Consider the following 10877-nt stretch of genomic DNA (forward strand, 5'->3'; position numbering starts at 1 on the left):
AGAGTTAGGATGACTGGGGTTCAAGGCTTACTTCTGCCATGGGACCCCAGGCTATTCCTCAAGACTAAGTTGCAGAGCAGGTACACATCTGCATAGTAAAGGGACTTTGCTTACCAAGAAGTTCTCTATACCAATAAAATCATGGGTCCAAGCAAAATAAACCATACGCAAACATAACACAGATCTTATAACAAATGAAAATGGTTATTGGACAAGGAAAGAAAACTATGACCAACTGAACCAACTATCAGCCATGAGAATAGTCTTTAGGTACTACCAGAAAGAGAAAAGCCAGATGACAGGGAGTGAGAAGGGGTTGAGGAAGTTGAAGTAGTGAGGGTAGACTACACTTTTTTTAAAAGATATTTTATGTTATAAATTACATGTAATAACAATTTATAAGTTTTCTGAAGTTATAAGATCCAAATTATCTCCCTTCCTCCTCTCCCCCTTCTTGGAGATGGTAAGCAATTTGATCTGGGTTATACATGTATTATCATGCAAAACCTGTTTTCATATTGTTCCTCGTTGTAAGCAAATACTCATATAAAATCAAAACCCTCAAATAAAAAAATAGTGAAAAATGGTATGCTCTGATCTGTACCCTGATTCCAACAGTTCTTTCTCTGGAAGTGGATAGCTTTCTTTGTCTTAAGTCCTTCAGAATTGTCTGAGATCATTGTATTGCTGAGAGTAATTAGCACAGTTGATCATCAGACAATATTGCTCTTAATGTGTAGAATGTTCTTCTGGTTCTGCTTATTTCACTCTGCATCAGTTCATGTTGGTCTTTTCCAACTCTTTCTAAAATCATCCTGTTCCTCATTCTTTACAGCACAATCACACCATCATTACCACAGTTTGCTTAGTCCTTCCCCAATGGATGGACATATACTCAATTTCCAATTCTTTGCCACCCCAGAAAAGGGTGCTATAAATATTTTTATAGGAGTAGGACTCTTCTCCCTTTTCTGATCTCTTTGGGATACGCACCCAGTAATGAAATTGATGGGTCAAAGATCATAGTTCCAAATTGCCCTCCAGAATGAGAGGATCAATTCACAACCCCATCAATAATGTATTAGTGTCCCAATTTTGTCACATCCCCTCCAACATTTATCACTTTACTGTCATATTGGCCAGTCTGATAGGTATGAGGTAGTACCTCAGAGTTGTAATTTGTATTTCTCTAATCAAGAGTGATTTAGGACATTTTTTCATAGGATTATTAATAGCTTTAATGTCTTCACTTGAAAATTACTTGTTCATATCCTTTGACCATTTGGTTAGACTACATTTTTGAATTTGGTGCTGATTGAAGGAATAAGGATGGTGAGCAGTTAGAGGGCCTCAGCAGACCTGACAAAATATTTTATAGATGAAGAGCCCTGAGCTTATTTGGAATAGGAAGGAGAGAAAATTAGAGTGATGGTAGAATTGATAGTGATAACTAAGCATAGTGGAGTGGCTGACTAACAACACAGGGATATTTTGAGAAAGCTGAGGAAACTCATACTGAATGGTTCTCAGCAAAGTGAATGAAAAGAGGTAGGGGCACCTGTTGGGTGCTTAGATTAAAACAATTTAGAGCCTCTATTGTGGTGAAGTTGATAAAAATGTACGAGATAAGTATCATCCAAACACAGTTTAAGGCTTAGTTGAGGTGAAATATCATGAATTTAGAGTGGACCCAACATGACAAATATCTTTGTTTTCTCTAGAATAACTTGACAGCCTCCTAATAAGAGAATGAATGAAAGTCCTACCTTTTTTTTAAATCTACCTTTTTAAAAGTGTGATTTCTAGTCCCAACACAATGCATTTTTGTTATCTTCAAATTTCTTGATGTTGACATCTTGATATGCTGACTACACATGGGCCTTTTCTATAATGGCAACAAGATAAGACCATATTCCATTAACCTTTCTAGAATTTGCCCCATTCATCACTGCATAGAGACTTTTTCCCCCCTTAGGGACTTTTCAAAGTGAGGCAGCATTTATTGTTGCTCAGTCACATCCGATTCTTCATGACACTATATGGTGTTTTCTTGGCAGAGATAATGGAGTGGTTTGCCATTTCCTTCTCCGGCTCATTTTACAAATGAAGAAACCGAGGCAAACAGGTTAAGTGACTTGCCCAGAATCAGCTGGATAATAAGTGTCTGAGGCCAGATTTGAACTCAAGAAGATTACTTTTCCTGACTCCAGGTCCAGTGTTTTATCCACTGTATCACCAAAGTGCTTACAGTGAGGCAGCATGGTAGAGTACAACATTTATTGGCGGTGCCTATTGCATGCTTGACCAGACATATGTTTAAACTCTGCTATTAACACTAGTTGTAAAATCATGTGCTAATAATCAGTTAACCTCAGTCTCCTCATCTTTAAAAGTAATTATGCCTGTAGTATTTACCTTGGAGAATTCAGCATCATGTTTGTAAAGTGCTTTGCAAATCTTGAAGCCCTGACTATGTGTCTGTTACTATGACTATGTTTTCAACTGAGCAATTTGAAAGCCAGCATGTGAAAAGCAGTGAAAAGCAATACTGGAGTACTAGTGAATAGACCTGTCTCTTGGTCTGGGCACTGCCACTTAACGAGCTAGCTGTATGACTTTGGACAAGGACTTCATTTACCTCATTTGCTGACAGAAGATGTCGAAACAGGTAATTGAGAGGATTTTTCCAGCTAAGAAAATCAGTGCATATAATTTGTCATTTCCAAGACATTTTCATAATAATTTTCAGAAGAATATAAGCCCTTTCGAGAGATGTAGTAGATAGCTGTTTTCCAAGTGAAGATTTAGGTTTAAGTCCTCCCTCTGCCACATACTGGCCTATAACTCTGGTCTTCCCAACATTATGCCTTCCCACATAGGAACCAACTTTGAATTGAGGAGGATTGCATTTATAGACATGAAGAGCTCCATAGCTATTGATGTCAATACTTGCAAGGTTTATTATGTATGAGTTGATAATATTATGGAACAGATAAAAATAATTAATTTGATCACAGGCTCTAGGAATAAGTAAGTCACTTAATTCACTTCTTAATTCTCCTTTCCCAACCATCTCAGGGAGTGCAATCTTCTACCTGTGCAACCAGTCCCTAGAAAGAGTAGATTCCAATTTGTATCACAAAGATACTGAAATATCCAGATAGAGAACAGGTGGCAGATGTGGGATACATCCTAATTCCTCTTCTTGGGAGTCCTTTTCTTCCTTCAAGGAAGACTTTTCTTCAAGAAATCCTCACCAAGTTTACATTAAAAGGAAGTGCACTCTTGTTCAGCTAAGTTGTCTCCTTTTAGGACACGGTGTCTAGGGTGATGGGCTACTCTGTGACTGGGCTGGAGCTTTTCCCAGATTCATCTGAAACTACCCCATTCATCATTTCTCAAAGTACAAAAGCATTCTATCATATTCATCTATGTTGATTTGTTCTGCCATTCCCCAGTTAATTGGACACCTCAGATTTTTTAAAAAACTCATTTATTTTGATTAATTTTCAATGAATTAAATTTTCAATTAACAGGCATGTTTTTTTCTATCCCTTCCACCTCACCCCACCACTGAAAAACAATTCAACCTTGTAACAAATACCCATAGTCAAGCAAAACAAATTCTCACTTTACCCATGCCCAAAAATGTATGTCTCATTCTGTATCTTGAGCTCAATACTTCTGTCAGAATGGGTGAATATAGGGGGCAGCTGGGTAGCTCAGTGCATTGAGAGTCAGGCCTAGAGACGGGAGGTCCTAGGTTCAAATCTGGCCTCAGACACTTCCCAGCTGTGTGACCCTGAGCAAGTCACTTGACCCCCATTGCCCACCTTTGCCACTCTTCCACCTAGAAGCCAATACACAGAAGTTAAGGGTTTAAACAAAACAAAAAACAAAACAAAGAATGGGTGAATACCACAGTTCATCATCAGAACTCTAGAATCACTATTGGTCATTGCATCAGTCAGTGGTTCTGTCACAGACGGTTGTCTTTGTATTCCTTTTGTTATTATATACTTGTTCTCCTGGTGATGCTCATTGCACTTTGCATTGGTTTGTACAAGTCATAGGCCATAATTTGTTCTTTCGTCATTCCTGAATTAGTGGTATCCTTTTAGTTTCTAGTCCTTTGCCACTACAAAAACAGCTGCTATAATTTTTTTCAATATCAATCCTTTAAAAAAAACAACTTTGTTGATATCTTTTGCTTTTACTTTGCCAAGAGGTGAAGGTGAGAAAGGTGAGTATTGAGGCATGTGTGAAGATTTCTAACTGCCAAAGGAGTTGGGCTTTCTGAAGTAGAAAGCAGAGTGTGGCAATTGTGTTGCAAAAGACTATATTCAGGGACACCAATTAGGAGACAATCATTGAGGGGGCAGCTAGGTGGCAAAGTAGATGAGCACCAGGCTTGGAGTTGGGAGGACCTTTTTGATCTCAGACATTTCTTAGCTGTTTTTTGACCCTGGGCAAGTCCTAGTCCTTGCCCTTAAATCTTAGAGTTGTTACCAACACAGAAAGTAAGGGGTTTGTGTGTTTGTTTGTTTTTTAAGGAAGCCTATAATTTAGACTTGAGATGATCTGGGTCTGGACTGTGGTTATTCTGGGAGTAGAAAGAGACCTTGGCCGATGGATAGATGTGGGCTGTAGAATTAATAAGATTTTGGAATTGATTGGATAGAGGAGGGGTGTCAACCTGGAAAAAAAACAGAACCACCAAACTAATTACAAAAGAACACTTCTTTAATCAGGACACAGGAACCAGTGCTCTCATAGCCACCATGGAGTCATTGGCAACACCAATATCACACTGAGCTATGGGCCTCAGAAAATGCACCATAAAAGGGAATCTCCATCATGGGAACTGAAGAACTTGAGGTCTTATATATCCTTTAGGGAGTATAGGAAAGGAAGGATGACTGCTTGGTTTATATGGAGGCAAGGAGGATTCCAACTAGGGGCTACCTGGGAGAGGCTTAGATACAATGGGAGAAACTTCTAAGACAAAAGTATACTTAGGGTTAAGTTATATCAGCTAATCCTATCTAGGATGATTTAGGAATGCTTGAGGGTTTCCTAAAAATAAGATTGGGGTGGGGGGGAGTGAAAGTGAAAAGATGAAGATGCCTTCTAGGCAGTGAACCTTAATGCCTGGAAAAATGGTGGTATGCATCACAGAAATAGGAAAAACAAAGCAAAAGCCCAACCCTCTTCTTCCTTCAGCCCCCAACCCTTTCCCCCCTACCCTTTTCCTAGCCAACTAAACACAGGTCTATGTCCTCACTGGAATTTCCCCAAGGAATAATAAAATTACCCTTGTGTGTTGAGGGGTAGGCAAACCAGTTTAGGTAGGCCATTTCTTCACCCTTAGGGCTTCATATATTTATTGCTTTCTGAGCAAAAGGCACATTCTACCTGACAAAGAACAATGTTTTCAAAAAAGCAAACAACTAACAAAAACCAACTCGTAAATGTGATATTATTGTGTGTACTCAGGTACCCTTGAATACCTTCCTTACACATTCTATGTGCAGTAGAGAGAACCTCTGGGAGCCTCCCTTTCGTTTTCTGTCCACTGATCATAATAGTACCAACCACGCAGAGCTTATCTTGAGGATCATGATGTGTCTATAAATGTTGTATGAAGTCTATAAAACAATGTTATGTAAATATCTGCTCTAATCGTTGAACCAGGCTAAGGAAACCAGAAGTCTTCATATATCTTCAAAACTGTTGACATATTGTGTATGACAAATATATGTCCTATTTGAAAGCACCTGTGATCAGATGAGCTAATAATCTCCTTCCAAGTAGTGCAGTGTGAGACTAGGATAGACTAAGAAAAGATTTGCTGTTTTGAAGTCATTTGGCTTTGAAGTCTTATGAAGCCTGCAGTACATAGCGGTGGAACAGGAAGATAGCTAGAAGTCAATTAGGACATAATATCAGATGACTAGAAGAAATCCTGGGATATTGTTTATTGCCCCAGGTCAGCTTTGCTTTGATTGTCCTTCCTGGTGGAATTCAACTCAATTATAAGCTGATTCATGCAGGAGGAAAATAAAGTCCTTAAATTAGCCCTAAAACCACCCTAAATAAGATTATTTACTAACAATGATGTATCCACTGATTGTGATTTCTTTTATTAGAATCTTGGAATAAGGGATAAGGAAGAGTGTCTTATGACATTCATTGCTTTGTTATACTTAAAATTCAAAGTATCTCCCAAACATAACTTTTTTAAAAAAAAACCTACAAGAAGGGGCAGCTGGGTAGCTCAGTGGAGTGAGAGTCAGGCCTAGAGACGGGAGGTCCTAGGTTCAAACCCGGCCTCAGCCACTTCCCAGCTGTGTGACCCTGGGCAAGTCACTTGACCCCCATTGCCCACCCTTACCACTCTTCCACCTATGAGACAATACACCGAAAAGTACAAGGGTTTAAAAAAACAAAAAACAAAAAAAAAAACAAAAAAAACCCCTACAAGATTTGTATTGATTTCCATTCTCATCAATTTCCATGCTTTTCCATATCTCCTAAACAGTTTAACTGGGGTATTTCAGTTAAAACAACTGAGCTAAGATAAGTTTACCTCTCAGGTGCCAAAAAGAGAAAGTTTTGAACTAGAGGTATTATTAATAAACCATCTTAGCTCCAATTTCTTCCCTTTTTGTCAATTTTTTCAGCACTGTTCTAAAACATTTAGGGTCAAAGAGTCAAAAGTTCCCCAAAGTTTCATGTCTGGTTTGATTAGAAGTGGAGGATGAAGATAGAAGCCACTTTTCCATCCTTCTGGTGGTATTTGTGGCTGGAAAAAAAAAAAAGAAACCCCACTATAAAATTGCTCATCTATTGGATGGGAAGGGAAAGGGAAAAGACACATAACAGAGAAACTGATAAAGGAAAACAGGCAGCGGGACCTAGCTTTCTTTATTTCTCCTAATTCTTCTGGCTAGAATAGCTTCCACTCCCTCACTCCAATAGTGTTTCTATAAATTTAAAGGAGAAATGACCCCTAGAAGGTCTGCATGGGTATGTAATTCTAGGCAAGTCATCTAGCCTTTGTTTGCCTCAGTTTGCTTATCTGTAAAATGGGAATAATAATATCATCTACCTCCCCATTGTTGTGAAGATAGTATCTGTAAAGTACCCTATGTATGTATAGAAATGTTATCTTACATAAAACTCATTTAATGCTATCTCCTCCTTTCATCTGAGGGCAGGGCTAAGGGAAGAAAGATAATTCTTTAAGGCCAACTCAGGAATGGGGGCAACTGGGTATCTCAGTGGATTGAGAGCCAGGCCTAGAGACAGGAGGTCCTAGGTTCAAATCCGGCCTTAGACACTTCCCAGCTGTGTGATCCTGGGCAAGTCACTTGACCCCCATTGCCCACCCTTACCACTCTTCCACCTAGGAGCCAATACACAGAAGTTAAGGGTTAAAAAAAAAAAAGGAATAGTGTGAATGAAAATATATACATAAAATGCTTACTATGTGTGCCCTAAGTCTAGTAGTATCAGTTTAAACTTTGTATCACTAACCAAAAATTTTCAAAGGGGACTCCCTGCCAGCCTACAAATTCTGTTAACTCATCCCTCCCACCCTAATACTATAAGTGCTCCTTTAGTCTTAGCTATACCTCTGCCATAAATCCATTAGAAAACTTCTTGTGGAGCCATCCCCCAACAGGTAAATGGGCAAAAGATATAAAGAATTTTCAGATGAAGAAATCAAAGCCATATATAGGTATATGAAGAAATGCTCCAGATCTCCAATTAGAGAAATGCAAACCAAAACAATACTGGTGGCTAAAATAATAAAAGGGCAAAGTGATGAATGTTGGAGGGGATGTGGAAAAACACACTAATGCACTGTTGGTGGAGCTAAGAACTGATCCTACCATTTTGGAGAGCAATTTGGAATTATACCCAGAGAGTTATAAAACTGTGTTATATTCTTAGACACGGCAATACCATTTATGGGTCTGTTTCCAAAGGAAATTAGAGAAAGAGGAAAAGAACTTAGATCTTCCAAAATATTTATAGTAGCTCTCTTTGTTGTGGCAAAGAATTGGAAATTGAGAGGATACCATTCATTGGAGAATGGCTTAACAAATTGTGGCATATGTTTGTGACAGAATGCTATTGTGTCCTAAGAAATGATGAACAAATTGATTTTTTAAAAACCTAGAAAGAGCTATACAAGATAGTGAACTCTGAAATGAGTAGAATCGGGAGAACATACACAGCCACAGCACTAATACTAAAAGAATAAAATGAGAATATTACCTCCAGAAAATGAACAAAAAGGAAAAATATGAAATACTTAATTTATATGAACATGTTGACCTCATGATAATATCTTATATTGATGCAGAGAAGGTGGGGAGGGATTGGGACACAAGTGGATGGGACCTATTATGTAGATATGAAGAAAAGTAAGTTAAAACATATGGGAGATCTATGATTTCATTTGTGTGATATCTTCTTATTCTTCATATATGGAAATGATTGTTTGGATTTGTAAACTAAAATTAAAAATAAATATATTACTTGCAAAAAAAGAAGACTTCTTTTGCTGTCCCTTTTTCTTTCACTTGATCATTTTGACCATTTTTCTGGACTTCCTATTTTCTCTAATTGAAGCTTCCTTTCTAGTGCTTTCATTCTTTTTCCCTAGGCTCTCCATTTTGTTTTCCTCTTCATTTTTGTCATTCTTTACCTTTTCTTTTTGCACCTTCAGTTTCCCCTCAGGTATTTTACCTGTCTTTCCAGAAATTCAAAGTTCCTAATAAGATTATGGCCTTGTTAGCAAAAGTCATCTGTCTTCCAGTAGAAAGGGGGCATAGGGTGGGGTAAGAGGGAGCTCAGGTATTCATTTGTTTGTTTTGAAGGCCAGGAGGGAAAAGATTGGAAAAACTGGGGAAGGATTTCTACAGGTAAACAGTTTTGGAAATGCAATTAGAATTGGGAAATTTCTAGGTAGTCTGCTGGGTACACCTTAACTTAGTATGTTTGAGATAGCGAGCTGGGCACACATTAGCTTGGCATATTGTCTTTCATAAGGGGGAAAAATTGCTTTCTCCTGTGTATGGGGAAGTGAATAGATTGTGGTTACAAATGGTAGTAATATCAACTTTTTGAAAGAGGAAGTTACCTTGGGCCTGGATGATTTGGTATGTCAGAATAAAATCTCACCCTATAATCCCATTCCCGTTTAGGGTCTTGCTGACCTTTCAGATGAGTTTGACCAGATGAAAAGTTAAAGTGGGAAAACACAAATAAGTTGTGGAAAATGGGACTGAATGGAGACTTGCCCTCTGAGTTAAGTTGCCTCTCTGTTCATTTGCCTGAGGAGGAGGGAGAGTTTTAGGAGTGAGAAGATTGAGGCTTTGCAGTGGAACTCAATGATATGTAGTGTTGCTCTAGCTAAGAAATCATTTGGCAATACCTGTTGCATCACCAGACTCCTGAGACTAAAAGACAATATTCCATCTCCTGACAGTCTCTGTACTTAGTTTTGGAAGATTCTCGCCCCAGAATCTTTGCTGGGGTATTTCTATCCTGCTTTCTCCTTAGGATTTGCCAGTTTTCTTTGTCACCTCTAGCTTTTAAACCACTAGGTGGTGTTGTTTTGTGCAGGAGAGTGCTAATATTCTCTATTTCAATGGAAGAGCCTACAAAACTAAAGTTGAAAAGGAGTATAGCCAAAATTAGATCACCATGATGGTCAAAGCATTTTTTATTACTATATTCTGTGACATGTCAGTCACGAAATCATCAAACATTTATTGAACTTGTTCATCCTTCATTTTCGAAGAGGTTAAGGATTATTCTATACAGCAATGTCTTGACCTGTGCATGAATTGGATTTAAGTGAGGCAGAGCTGCAGTCATCAGACTCTTCTAGTCATCAAAGTCCAGTGGCAAGACAAAGTCAGGATGATGGTGATGGCAGTGGATGGTCTTTGCTTCTTTGATGTCTAACCAAACTCTAAGCAGTCCATAGCAACCTGCTTCTGCCGACTTCAGGGCCACTGGACCAAATTGTTCTGGTCTGCCTCTTTCTGGGGGTGACAGAAGGAATCTTCCCTTGCCTGGGATAGACACTGTTCTCCCCAACTCACCAAGTTCAGCCAACTCACCTGTCAGTTACTCTCAACCTGGTTTTTACCCATCTGCTAAGATGGTTATACTGGGGTATGGCTGCTGTGAATGCTACGGCTTCTTGAACCCACAAATGAGAGCTGGATAGCAGGTAGACACCACAGAAGCATGAGCAGCTCTGGAAAAGGTTCAGCAAGCCCTCACATCAGAGGCATGCTAGACCCCTGTACCTTTCAATAAGAAAAGAAAAAGACCCTGAAGAAATGATAATAAGCAACAAGGAAAGGAAATGATCACTCTTTGCAGAGATGATGGCATACTTAGAGAATCCTAGAGAATCAACCAAAAAACTATTCATTGAGTAACTTTTATGTTTATTTTAGGTGCTTGAGGGACAGGGTAAAGATCATCAATATAAAGAACTTGATCCTTTATCAACAAGATGTAATGACAACCAAGAAGATGAGACAAAATATATTTTTAAAAGAAAAGCAGGGCAAGGAGGAAGAGTTAAATAAAGAAGAGAAATCCAGTGGGCAAGGCCGGAGGGGAAAGAGTAGTCTAGGACACTGGAGAAATATAAAGAAGAAGCAATGGAGATTATAGGGAAGGAATGATGAAAGTAGAGAGGTAGTTTTGGGCAAAATAGTACAAAACCTCAATTAAAGAATTTGGATTTCATTCTGTACACAATGATAAGCCATTATTTTTCCAGAAAGAGAAAAAATGAGGTATTCCAGAATATTTTGGAGGGGGAGCCTCCAGATTTCCAA

This window comes from Gracilinanus agilis, chromosome 5 (assembly GCF_016433145.1).
Source record: "Gracilinanus agilis isolate LMUSP501 chromosome 5, AgileGrace, whole genome shotgun sequence".
Lineage (NCBI taxonomy): Eukaryota > Metazoa > Chordata > Mammalia > Didelphimorphia > Didelphidae > Gracilinanus > Gracilinanus agilis.